This window comes from Micromesistius poutassou, assembly GCF_964030765.1.
Source record: "Micromesistius poutassou genome assembly, chromosome: 3".
Lineage (NCBI taxonomy): Eukaryota > Metazoa > Chordata > Actinopteri > Gadiformes > Gadidae > Micromesistius > Micromesistius poutassou.
This window is the reverse complement of record NC_140273.1, coordinates 19372251-19388402: the sequence shown is the minus strand read 5'-3', so window position 1 is coordinate 19388402 and position 16152 is coordinate 19372251.

Below are 16152 nucleotides of genomic sequence, written 5' to 3'. Positions count from 1 at the left end.
TGGAAACACAAGCTAGATATTCATCCAATTTCATAGCCAAGGGATCGTAATTTAGCCATAAGACCTTTCAATCAGGGGGCATCTTGAAAATGCTCTGTGAAAATCTTTGGTCGCTTAGTGAAAAGTTGGACCCTATCCCTAACCCTAACACTAACCTTAACCTAGCATTTGCTTTATGAGTCACTTCTTTTAGGACTGGAGCCCCCAAATTGAGAATAGTCTATATTTACTAATCTTATTAAATGATTAAATGATTTAGCCGGCTTTTTCCTCAAACCACAGTGCACTGGTTGCCATAATGACATTATGTGGCCGGAAATGGTTTGGTTTTTGACGCAATCTAGGTTTCACATTTCTCTTAGTGACATATATAGCCCTCAGACTGATTTATAAAGTATTTTATTAATTAAAATGTAATGCCGCCTCCAAAACGCTCAGAGTTTCCAGGAGTTTTGGAGGTTCAGACCTTAAAAGGAAAGTGCTTTGAACACTCCGTTGGGTCGGAGTTTTCGCTCAGAGTTTCGTGCGGAAGCAAAACAACCGGAGTCCTCCGAGTTCACGTCACAACAATGGATGCCCATTTCGCTGTCATTACATTGATAGACTAAAGTGAACTTGCATTAAGCATTAAGAGGCAAACTTAACACCCATTCTAACATTTGCATTGCAATACATTGCTTACAATTATAAACAACCCCCTGATAAATTCTCAACCATCACAAGCAGTTCTAATAACTGATTCATCTGATTCAGCAAAGAAGCGCAAAGAGGCCCCTGTGGGCATCCATACTTGTTGTTGTTAGAGTAAGAGCTTCCGAAATGCCAAGCTGTTTTGAAGGCGATTTTTTATCTTTAGATTAGTAAATGACTGAAGTGCACTATTGGAGATAAAGAAAAATAAAAAAGTGAACTGTGTTTACATTGTATACATATGTATATATATGTACCTCATCACAGCGTTCCACTCCTATCACAGGAAACAAGAATCAATCATTTCAGGGGTTGTTCCAAATATTGTGTTCATATTACATGTTCACGCTCATGTATTAAATACAGGATATATGTGCTGTATTTATGTATGTATGTGCATGTTACAGAAAATTGAATAATGGCCATTGGTCGCCAGTGGCCACAAACACATGGATATATACGAGAACTTGGGTGCAGGGGAATTCCGAACAAAAAGGTAGCTCATGGTTCCACATGTTTTAAATACATGTTGTGTAATAAAATATATAATTTTGGTAATTTCTTAAAGAGAATTTATCCTACTCCGATTTTATTCCCTCAAGACCCCAAATGAGCATGAAAAACGCCACGAGCAGTTTAACTAACCAATTAAACATCATATACAATCAATACAAAATTCTGGCAAGACCCAAAATAATATTTGTAATAACTTACAAACTGAATAACTTTTCGTACCATTGTATGAGGATACATCGCTGCAAAATGACCAAAGGTTTAGAGCGAGGAGTGTAGCAATTTTTATAATTGTGTTATTGTGCTTCAATCGCTTGAAGTTTGTATCACTTTCGCTATACTGCTATCCTGTGGTTGATTTAGAAAAAATGGTGCGATGAGTAATCACTTTGACAAACGATTAAATGTTGGCTTATAGGTGTTGCATGACTAGAATGTCCCGCGGGAACTAGATACGCATATAAACTTAACCTCATCCATGTTGACATGTCTGCCAATGTGTGTGTGTGTGTGTGTGTGTGTGTGTGTGTGTGTGTGTGTGTGTGTGTGTGTGTGTGTGTGTTTGTATAGGACTTAGAACGAAACTTGGACAATATTAAAATCATAAATTATATAAAGAGATGAAGTGACAATGGCTATTTAATGAAATGTATTCCACTGAATAATTTAGAAAGTGGAAACTAAATAATGAAGATATGCATGCACATTTAAAAATAACTTACCAACTAAGGGAAATAGGCATTGTTGTCGTCGCTGAACATAGGCTGTAAAAGGGATGCAAATGAACAGTAAGAACAAAATGATTTTTTTGGGGGGAATGTAATACATTTCTTTAACTAATTTAATTGTTGGTAAAATGTTTAGCTTCATTCTCAAATACACAACTCACAAAGGGAGACCTTTCTGTGCAATAGTTAAAGCAGCTACGGACAACAATACTAGCCTGGGGACCTTCCTGATAACCTGACCTCACATTCTGTTTTGCTACACGGATCATTCTGAACATTCTGAAAACATGTGCCGCGATCACGGTGCACTATTCAGAATGGCGAAAATGAATTTTCCGCCAAGAAACTCTGCTAATGGATACCCTGTTATTTATTAATAGTTTTGATTAAGTATATTTCTGCAATAACTGCACTTAAAGCTGTGTTTACTTGACTTAGGTTAACGTTGATGCTCCTTGCTTCAGAAAACTCCATTTCTGTTTTATCAGCATTGGCCTGTATTTTACAACAGCAACTATGATGCAGTCCCTGAATGGCAGTAACATCATCAACTATGACTCAGTGCCTTATTGGCCCCATTTGAATTGTAATTTTAGGAAATCGGTGTGGGCAAAGAATGCTTCAGACTGATTAGTGTAGCGAAACAGCACAGCCTCCAGGCTACAAGAATACATTAGTTGTCATCTTTATGATTATTACATTATTGATACATATTTCTACAAACATTGAATAACATTTTAATGTGTCCTTAGGTTCAAACGTAACACGTTTAAATATGAAAGCATTCAGAATCATATTTATAGGTAAGTCTTATAACAAAGAAAATATTTTCAGGTTGATGGTTAAATGAAAAAAAAATCTAAAACAAACATGCATTTACCAACCCAAGCAGTTTTAGGAATCGCAAATGCTACAGCAGAGGGTCCCACGACAGCTAATGCAGGGCTGACCTCTAGAACTGAAAGACCAACAAGTACATCTGAGGAAATCAAGACTAGTACAATGGGACCCATCACTCCAATACCATCAACAATAATCCAACCCGCAACTACAAGACCAACAAAAACTAAAGGACTCACAACAACTGCTGAATCAAAAATGGCAACTGAGAGACAAACTATGACAAGTGTAACGACAGCAACGACAACTGCTGCACCAACATCGACAACTGCTGCACCGACGACAACTGCTGCACAAACGACAACAACTGCACCATCTACAACTGCTGCACCAACAAAAACAATTGCTGCACCAACGACCACAACTGTTACACCAACGACAATAACTGCTGCACCAACAACAACAACAACTGCTGCACCAACAACAACTTCTGCACCAACAACTGCTGCACAAACAACAACAACTGCTGCACCAACAACTGCTAAACCAACAATAACAACTGCTGCACCAAGGACAGCAACTGCTGCACCAACGAAAACAACTGCTGCATCAACGACGACATTTGCTGAACCAACAATGACAACTGCGGCACCAATGAAAACAACTGCTGCAACAACGACAACAACTGCTGCACCAACGACAACTGCTGCACCAACGACAACAACTGCTGCAACAACAAACACAACTCCTGCAACAACAACAACTGCTGCACAGACAATAACTGCAAGAACAACTACAACGGCTTCACCAACAACGACAACTGCTGCACCAATGACCACAACTGCTGCACCAACAACTGCTGAACCAACGACAACTGCTGCAACAACAACTGCTGCATCAACAACAACTTCTGCACTAACAACAACAACTACTGCCCCAACAACGACAACTGCTGCACCAACAACAACTGCGGCACCAACGACAATAATTGTTGCACCAACGACTACAACTGTTGCACCAACAACGACAACTGCTGCTCCAACAATTACTGCCACAACAACGACAAATACTTCACCAACGAAAACAACGGCTGCACCAACGACGACATCTGCTGCACTAACAACGATAACTGCTGCACCAACAACAACAACAACTTCAGCACCAACAATGACAACTGCTGCACCAACAACAACAACTTCTGCACCAACGATAACAACTACTGCACCAACAACAACAACAACTGCTGCACCAACAACGTCAACTGCAGAACCAACAACGACAACTGCTGCACCAACAACAACAACTGCTGCACCAACAACAACAACTGCTGGACCAACAACAACAACAACTGCTGCACCAACGACAACAATTGCTGCAGCAACAACAACTGCAGGACCAACAACAACAACTGCTGCACCCACTACAACTACTGAAAGTTCAACAAGCACAACTGCTGTCCCAACGACAACAACTGCTGCACAAATGACAACAACTGCTGGACCACCGAAAACAACTGATTCACCAATATCAACAACTGCAGGACCAACAACAACAACTGCTGCACCCACTACAACAACTGCTTCACCAACAACAACAACTGCTGCACCAACGACAACAACTGCTGGACCAACGACAACAACTGCTGCACCAACGACAAAAATTGCTGCAGCAAAAACAACTGCCGGACCAACAACAATAACTGCTGCACCCACTACAACTACTGGAGGAGCAACAACCACAACTGCTGCACCAATGACAACAACTGCTGCACCAACAACAACAATTGCTGCACCAACGAAAACAATTGCTGCACCAACGACAACAACTGCTGAACCAACAACAAGAACTGCTGCACCAATGACAACAATTGCTGCAGCAACAACAACTTCAGGTCCAACAACAACTGCTGCACCAACAACGACAACTGCTACACCGACGACAGCAACTGCTGGACCAATGAAAACAACTGTTTTACCAACATCAACAGCTGCTGCACCAACGACAACAACCGCTGCACCAACGACAACAATTGCTGCAGCAAAAACAACTGCAGGACCAACAACAACAACTGCTGCACCCACTACAACAACTGCTGCACCAACACCAACTGCTGGACCCACCACAACATTTGCAGTACCCACAACAACTGTTGAACCAACGACAACAACTGCTGGACGAACGAAAACAACTTCTGCACCAACATCAACAACTGCAGGACCAACAAGGACAACTGCTGGACCCACCAAAATAACTGCAGGACCAACGACAACAGCTGCTGGACCACCAAAAACAACTGTTTTACCAACGACAAAAACTGTTGGACCACCAAAAACAACTGCTTCACCAACATCAACAACTGCTGCACCAACGACAACAACTGCTCAACCAACGACAACAATTGCTGCAGCAAAAACAACTGCAGGACCAACAACAACAACTGCTGCACCCACTACAACTACTGAAAGTTCAACAAGCACAACTGCTGTCCCAACGACAACAACTGCTGGACCACCGAAAACAACTGATTCACCAATATCAACAACTGCAGGACCAACAACAACAACTGCTGCACCCACTACAACAACTGCTTCACCAACAACAACAACTGCTGCACCAACGACAACAACTGCTGGACCAACGACAACAACTGCTGCACCAACGACAAAAATTGCTGCAGCAAAAACAACTGCCGGACCAACAACAACAACTGCTGCACCCACTACAACTACTGGAGGAGCAACAACCACAACTGCTGCACCAATGACAACAACTGCTGCACCAACAACAACAATTGCTGCACCAACGAAAACAATTGCTGCACCAACGACAACAACTGCTGAACCAACAACAAGAACTGCTGCACCAATGACAACAATTGCTGCAGCAACAACAACTTCAGGACCAACAACAACAACTGCTGCACCAACAACGACAACTGCTACACCGACGACAGCAACTGCTGGACCAATGAAAACAACTGTTTTACCAACATCAACAGCTGCTGCACCAACGACAACAACCGCTGCACCAACGACAACAATTGCTGCAGCAAAAACAACTGCAGGACCAACAACAAGAACTGCTGCACCCACTACAACTACTGAAAGTTCAACAAGCACAACTGCTGTCCCAACGACAACAACTGCTGCACAAATGACAACAACTGCTGGACCACCGAAAACAACTGATTCACCAATATCAACAACTGCAGGACCAACAACAACAACTGCTGCACCCACTACAACAACTGCTTCACCAACAACAACAACTGCTGCACCAACGACAACAACTGCTGGACCAACGACAACAACTGCTGCACCAACGACAAAAATTGCTGCAGCAAAAACAACTGCCGGACCAACAACAACAACTGCTGCACCCACTACAACTACTGGAGGAGCAACAACCACAACTGCTGCACCAATGACAACAACTGCTGCACCAACAACAACAATTGCTGCACCAACGAAAACAATTGCTGCACCAACGACAACAACTGCTGAACCAACAACAAGAACTGCTGCACCAATGACAACAATTGCTGCAGCAACAACAACTTCAGGACCAACAACAACTGCTGCACCAACAACGACAACTGCTACACCGACGACAGCAACTGCTGGACCAATGAAAACAACTGTTTTACCAACATCAACAGCTGCTGCACCAACGACAACAACCGCTGCACCAACGACAACAATTGCTGCAGCAAAAACAACTGCAGGACCAACAACAACAACTGCTGCACCCACTACAACAACTGCTGCACCAACACCAACTGCTGGACCCACCACAACATTTGCAGTACCCACAACAACTGTTGAACCAACGACAACAACTGCTGGACGAACGAAAACAACTTCTGCACCAACATCAACAACTGCAGGACCAACAAGGACAACTGCTGGACCCACCAAAATAACTGCAGGACCAACGACAACAGCTGCTGGACCACCAAAAACAACTGTTTTACCAACGACAAAAACTGTTGGACCACCAAAAACAACTGCTTCACCAACATCAACAACTGCTGCACCAACGACAACAACTGCTCAACCAACGACAACAATTGCTGCAGCAAAAACAACTGCAGGACCAACAACAACAACTGCTGCACCCACTACAACTACTGAAAGTTCAACAAGCACAACTGCTGTCCCAACGACAACAACTGCTGCACAAATGACAACAACTGCTGGACCACCGAAAACAACTGATTCACCAATATCAACAACTGCAGGACCAACAACAACAACTGCTGCACCCACTACAACAACTGCTTCACCAACAACAACTGCTGCACCAACGACAACAACTGCTGGACCAACGACAACAACTGCTGCACCAACGACAAAAATTGCTGCAGCAAAAACAACTGCCGGACCAACAACAACAACTGCTGCACCCACTACAACTACTGGAGGAGCAACAACCACAACTGCTGCACCAATGACAACAACTGCTGCACCAACAACAACAATTGCTGCACCAACGAAAACAATTGCTGCACCAACGACAACAACTGCTGAACCAACAACAAGAACTGCTGCACCAATGACAACAATTGCTGCAGCAACAACAACTTCAGGACCAACAACAACAACTGCTGCACCAACAACGACAACTGCTACACCGACGACAGCAACTGCTGGACCAATGAAAACAACTGTTTTACCAACATCAACAGCTGCTGCACCAACGACAACAACCGCTGCACCAACGACAACAATTGCTGCAGCAAAAACAACTGCAGGACCAACAACAACAACTGCTGCACCCACTACAACTACTGAAAGTTCAACAAGCACAACTGCTGCACCCACTACAACAACTGCTGCACCAACACCAACTGCTGGACCCACCACAACATTTGCAGTACCCACAACAACTGTTGAACCAACGACAACAACTGCTGGACGAACGAAAACAACTTCTGCACCAACATCAACAACTGCAGGACCAACGACAACAGCTGCTGGACCACCAAAAACAACTGTTTTACCAACGACAAAAACTGTTGGACCACCAAAAACAACTGCTTCACCAACATCAACAACTGCTGCACCAACGACAACAACTGCTCAACCAACGACAACAATTGCTGCAGCAAAAACAACTGCAGGACCAACAACAACAACTGCTGCACCCACTACAACTACTGAAAGTTCAACAAGCACAACTGCTGTCCCAACGACAACAACTGCTGCACAAATGACAACAACTGCTGGACCACCGAAAACAACTTATTCACCAATATCAACAACTGCAGGACCAACAACAACAACTGCTGCACCCACTACAACAACTGCTTCACCAACAACAACAACTGCTGCACCAACGACAACAACTGCTGGACCAACGACAACAACTGCTGCCCCAACGACAAAAATTGCTGCAGCAAAAACAACTGCCGGACCAACAACAGCAACTGCTGCACCCACTACAACTACTGGAGGAGCAACAACCACAACTGCTGCACCAATGACAACAACTGCTGCACCAACAACAACAATTGCTGCACCAACGAAAACAATTGCTGCACCAACGACAACAACTGCTGAACCAACAACAAGAACTGCTGCACCAATGACAACAATTGCTGCAGCAACAACAACTTCAGGACCAACAACAACAACTGCTGCACCAACAACGACAACTGCTACACCGACGACAGCAACTGCTGGACCAATGAAAACAACTGTTTTACCAACATCAACAGCTGCTGCACCAACGACAACAACCGCTGCACCAACGACAACAATTGCTGCAGCAAAAACAACTGCAGGACCAACAACAACAACTGCTGCACCCACTACAACAACTGCTGCACCAACACCAACTGCTGGACCCACCACAACATTTGCAGTACCCACAACAACTGTTGAACCAACGACAACAACTGCTGGACGAACGAAAACAACTTCTGCACCAACATCAACAACTGCAGGACCAACGACAACAGCTGCTGGACCACCAAAAACAACTGTTTTACCAACGACAAAAACTGTTGGACCACCAAAAACAACTGCTTCACCAACATCAACAACTGCTGCACCAACGACAACAACTGCTCAACCAACGACAACAATTGCTGCAGCAAAAACAACTGCAGGACCAACAACAACAACAACTGCTGCACCCACTACAACTACTGAAAGTTCAACAAGCACAACTGCTGTCCCAACGACAACAACTGCTGCACAAATGACAACAACTGCTGGACCACCGAAAACAACTGATTCACCAATATCAACAACTGCAGGACCAACAACAACAACTGCTGCACCCACTACAACAACTGCTTCACCAACAACAACAACTGCTGCACCAACGACAACAACTGCTGGACCAACGACAACAACTGCTGCCCCAACGACAAAAATTGCTGCAACAAAAACAACTGCCGGACCAACAACAGCAACTGCTGCACCCACTACAACTACTGGAGGAGCAACAACCACAACTGCTGCACCAATGACAACAACTGCTGCACCAACAACAACAATTGCTGCACCAACGAAAACAATTGCTGTACCAACGACAACAACTGCTGAACCAACAACAAGAACTGCTGCACCAATGACAACAATTGCTGCAGCAACAACAACTTCAGGACCAACAACAACAACTGCTGCACCAACAACGACAACTGCTACACCGACGACAGCAACTGCTGGACCAATGAAAACAACTGTTTTACCAACATCAACAGCTGCTGCACCAACGACAACAACCGCTGCACCAACGACAACAATTGCTGCAGCAAAAACAACTGCAGGACCAACAACAACAACTGCTGCACCCACTACAACAACTGCTGCACCAACACCAACTGCTGGACCCACCACAACATTTGCAGTACCCACAACAACTGTTGAACCAACGACAACAACTGCTGGACGAACGAAAACAACTTCTGCACCAACATCAACAACTGCAGGACCAACGACAACAGCTGCTGGACCACCAAAAACAACTGTTTTACCAACGACAAAAACTGTTGGACCACCAAAAACAACTGCTTCACCAACATCAACAACTGCTGCACCAACGACAACAACTGCTCAACCAACGACAACAATTGCTGCAGCAAAAACAACTGCAGGACCAACAACAACAACTGCTGCACCCACTACAACTACTGAAAGTTCAACAAGCACAACTGCTGTCCCAACGACAACAACTGCTGCACAAATGACAACAACTGCTGGACCACCGAAAACAACTGATTCACCAATATCAACAACTGCAGGACCAACAACAACAACTGCTGCACCCACTACAACAACTGCTTCACCAACAACAACAACTGCTGCACCAACGACAACAACTGCTGGACCAACGACAACAACTGCTGCCCCAACGACAAAAATTGCTGCAACAAAAACAACTGCCGGACCAACAACAGCAACTGCTGCACCCACTACAACTACTGGAGGAGCAACAACCACAACTGCTGCACCAATGACAACAACTGCTGCACCAACAACAACAATTGCTGCACCAACGAAAACAATTGCTGCACCAACGACAACAACTGCTGAACCAACAACAAGAACTGCTGCACCAATGACAACAATTGCTGCAGCAACAACAACTTCAGGACCAACAACAACAACTGCTGCACCAACAACGACAACTGCTACACCGACGACAGCAACTGCTGGACCAATGAAAACAACTGTTTTACCAACATCAACAGCTGCTGCACCAACGACAACAACCGCTGCACCAACGACAACAATTGCTGCAGCAAAAACAACTGCAGGACCAACAACAAGAACTGCTGCACCCACTACAACTACTGAAAGTTCAACAAGCACAACTGCTGTCCCAACGACAACAACTGCTGCACAAATGACAACAACTGCTGGACCACCGAAAACAACTGATTCACCAATATCAACAACTGCAGGACCAACAACAACAACTGCTGCACCCACTACAACAACTGCTTCACCAACAACAACAACTGCTGCACCAACGACAACAACTGCTGGACCAACGACAACAACTGCTGCACCAACGACAAAAATTGCTGCAGCAAAAACAACTGCCGGACCAACAACAACAACTGCTGCACCCACTACAACTACTGGAGGAGCAACAACCACAACTGCTGCACCAATGACAACAACTGCTGCACCAACAACAACAATTGCTGCACCAACGAAAACAATTGCTGCACCAACGACAACAACTGCTGAACCAACAACAACAACTGCTGCACCAATGACAACAATTGCTGCAGCAACAACAACTTCAGGACCAACAACAACTGCTGCACCAACAACGACAACTGCTACACCGACGACAGCAACTGCTGGACCAATGAAAACAACTGTTTTACCAACATCAACAGCTGCTGCACCAACGACAACAACCGCTGCACCAACGACAACAATTGCTGCAGCAAAAACAACTGCAGGACCAACAACAACAACTGCTGCACCCACTACAACAACTGCTGCACCAACACCAACTGCTGGACCCACCACAACATTTGCAGTACCCACAACAACTGTTGAACCAACGACAACAACTGCTGGACGAACGAAAACAACTTCTGCACCAACATCAACAACTGCAGGACCAACAAGGACAACTGCTGGACCCACCAAAATAACTGCAGGACCAACGACAACAGCTGCTGGACCACCAAAAACAACTGTTTTACCAACGACAAAAACTGTTGGACCACCAAAAACAACTGCTTCACCAACATCAACAACTGCTGCACCAACGACAACAACTGCTCAACCAACGACAACAATTGCTGCAGCAAAAACAACTGCAGGACCAACAACAACAACTGCTGCACCCACTACAACTACTGAAAGTTCAACAAGCACAACTGCTGTCCCAACGACAACAACTGCTGCACAAATGACAACAACTGCTGGACCACCGAAAACAACTGATTCACCAATATCAACAACTGCAGGACCAACAACAACAACTGCTGCACCCACTACAACAACTGCTTCACCAATAACAACTGCTGCACCAACGACAACAACTGCTGGACCAACGACAACAACTGCTGCACCAACGACAAAAATTGCTGCAGCAAAAACAACTGCCGGACCAACAACAACAACTGCTGCACCCACTACAACTACTGGAGGAGCAACAACCACAACTGCTGCACCAATGACAACAACTGCTGCACCAACAACAACAATTGCTGCACCAACGAAAACAATTGCTGCACCAACGACAACAACTGCTGAACCAACAACAAGAACTGCTGCACCAATGACAACAATTGCTGCAGCAACAACAACTTCAGGACCAACAACAACAACTGCTGCACCAACAACGACAACTGCTACACCGACGACAGCAACTGCTGGACCAATGAAAACAACTGTTTTACCAACATCAACAGCTGCTGCACCAACGACAACAACCGCTGCACCAACGACAACAATTGCTGCAGCAAAAACAACTGCAGGACCAACAACAAGAACTGCTGCACCCACTACAACTACTGAAAGTTCAACAAGCACAACTGCTGTCCCAACGACAACAACTGCTGCACAAATGACAACTGCTGGACCACCGAAAACAACTGATTCACCAATATCAACAACTGCAGGACCAACAACAACAACTGCTGCACCCACTACAACAACTGCTTCACCAACAACAACAACTGCTGCACCAACGACAACAACTGCTGGACCAACGACAACAACTGCTGCACCAACGACAAAAATTGCTGCAGCAAAAACAACTGCCGGACCAACAACAACAACTGCTGCACCCACTACAACTACTGGAGGAGCAACAACCACAACTGCTGCACCAATGACAACAACTGCTGCACCAACAACAACAATTGCTGCACCAACGAAAACAATTGCTGCACCAACGACAACAACTGCTGAACCAACAACAAGAACTGCTGCACCAATGACAACAATTGCTGCAGCAACAACAACTTCAGGACCAACAACAACTGCTGCACCAACAACGACAACTGCTACACCGACGACAGCAACTGCTGGACCAATGAAAACAACTGTTTTACCAACATCAACAGCTGCTGCACCAACGACAACAACCGCTGCACCAACGACAACAATTGCTGCAGCAAAAACAACTGCAGGACCAACAACAACAACTGCTGCACCCACTACAACAACTGCTGCACCAACACCAACTGCTGGACCCACCACAACATTTGCAGTACCCACAACAACTGTTGAACCAACGACAACAACTGCTGGACGAACGAAAACAACTTCTGCACCAACATCAACAACTGCAGGACCAACAAGGACAACTGCTGGACCCACCAAAATAACTGCAGGACCAACGACAACAGCTGCTGGACCACCAAAAACAACTGTTTTACCAACGACAAAAACTGTTGGACCACCAAAAACAACTGCTTCACCAACATCAACAACTGCTGCACCAACGACAACAACTGCTCAACCAACGACAACAATTGCTGCAGCAAAAACAACTGCAGGACCAACAACAACAACTGCTGCACCCACTACAACTACTGAAAGTTCAACAAGCACAACTGCTGTCCCAACGACAACAACTGCTGCACAAATGACAACAACTGCTGGACCACCGAAAACAACTGATTCACCAATATCAACAACTGCAGGACCAACAACAACAACTGCTGCACCCACTACAACAACTGCTTCACCAACAACAACTGCTGCACCAACGACAACAACTGCTGGACCAACGACAACAACTGCTGCACCAACGACAAAAATTGCTGCAGCAAAAACAACTGCCGGACCAACAACAACAACTGCTGCACCCACTACAACTACTGGAGGAGCAACAACCACAACTGCTGCACCAATGACAACAACTGCTGCACCAACAACAACAATTGCTGCACCAACGAAAACAATTGCTGCACCAACGACAACAACTGCTGAACCAACAACAAGAACTGCTGCACCAATGACAACAATTGCTGCAGCAACAACAACTTCAGGACCAACAACAACAACTGCTGCACCAACAACGACAACTGCTACACCGACGACAGCAACTGCTGGACCAATGAAAACAACTGTTTTACCAACATCAACAGCTGCTGCACCAACGACAACAACCGCTGCACCAACGACAACAATTGCTGCAGCAAAAACAACTGCAGGACCAACAACAAGAACTGCTGCACCCACTACAACTACTGAAAGTTCAACAAGCACAACTGCTGTCCCAACGACAACAAATGCTGCACAAATGACAACTGCTGGACCACCGAAAACAACTGATTCACCAATATCAACAACTGCAGGACCAACAACAACAACTGCTGCACCCACTACAACAACTGCTTCACCAACAACAACAACTGCTGCACCAACGACAACAACTGCTGGACCAACGACAACAACTGCTGCACCAACGACAAAAATTGCTGCAGCAAAAACAACTGCCGGACCAACAACAACAACTGCTGCACCCACTACAACTACTGGAGGAGCAACAACCACAACTGCTGCACCAATGACAACAACTGCTGCACCAACAACAACAATTGCTGCACCAACGAAAACAATTGCTGCACCAACGACAACAACTGCTGAACCAACAACAAGAACTGCTGCACCAATGACAACAATTGCTGCAGCAACAACAACTTCAGGACCAACAACAACTGCTGCACCAACAACGACAACTGCTACACCGACGACAGCAACTGCTGGACCAATGAAAACAACTGTTTTACCAACATCAACAGCTGCTGCACCAACGACAACAACCGCTGCACCAACGACAACAATTGCTGCAGCAAAAACAACTGCAGGACCAACAACAACAACTGCTGCACCCACTACAACAACTGCTGCACCAACACCAACTGCTGGACCCACCACAACATTTGCAGTACCCACAACAACTGTTGAACCAACGACAACAACTGCTGGACGAACGAAAACAACTTCTGCACCAACATCAACAACTGCAGGACCAACAAGGACAACTGCTGGACCCACCAAAATAACTGCAGGACCAACGACAACAGCTGCTGGACCACCAAAAACAACTGTTTTACCAACGACAAAAACTGTTGGACCACCAAAAACAACTGCTTCACCAACATCAACAACTGCTGCACCAACGACAACAACTGCTCAACCAACGACAACAATTGCTGCAGCAAAAACAACTGCAGGACCAACAACAACAACTGCTGCACCCACTACAACTACTGAAAGTTCAACAAGCACAACTGCTGTCCCAACGACAACAACTGCTGCACAAATGACAACAACTGCTGGACCACCGAAAACAACTGATTCACCAATATCAACAACTGCAGGACCAACAACAACAACTGCTGCACCCACTACAACAACTGCTTCACCAACAACAACTGCTGCACCAACGACAACAACTGCTGGACCAACGACAACAACTGCTGCACCAACGACAAAAATTGCTGCAGCAAAAACAACTGCCGGACCAACAACAACAACTGCTGCACCCACTACAACTACTGGAGGAGCAACAACCACAACTGCTGCACCAATGACAACAACTGCTGCACCAACAACAACAATTGCTGCACCAACGAAAACAATTGCTGCACCAACGACAACAACTGCTGAACCAACAACAAGAACTGCTGCACCAATGACAACAATTGCTGCAGCAACAACAACTTCAGGACCAACAACAACAACTGCTGCACCAACAACGACAACTGCTACACCGACGACAGCAACTGCTGGACCAATGAAAACAACTGTTTTACCAACATCAACAGCTGCTGCACCAACGACAACAACCGCTGCACCAACGACAACAATTGCTGCAGCAAAAACAACTGCAGGACCAACAACAACAACTGCTGCACCCACTACAACTACTGAAAGTTCAACAAGCACAACTGCTGCACCCACTACAACAACTGCTGCACCAACACCAACTGCTGGACCCACCACAACATTTGCAGTACCCACAACAACTGTTGAACCAACGACAACAACTGCTGGACGAACGAAAACAACTTCTGCACCAACATCAACAACTGCAGGACCAACGACAACAGCTGCTGGACCACCAAAAACAACTGTTTTACCAACGACAAAAACTGTTGGACAACCAAAAACAACTGCTTCACCAACATCAACAACTGCTGCACCAACGACAACAACTGCTCAACCAACGACAACAATTGCTGCAGCAAAAACAACTGCAGGACCAACAACAACAACAAATGCTGCACCCACTACAACTACTGAAAGTTCAACAAGCACAACTGCTGTCCCAACGACAACAACTGCTGCACAAATGACAACAACTGCTGGACCACCGAAAACAACTGATTCACCAATATCAACAACTGCAGGACCAACAACAACAACTGCTGCACCCACTACAA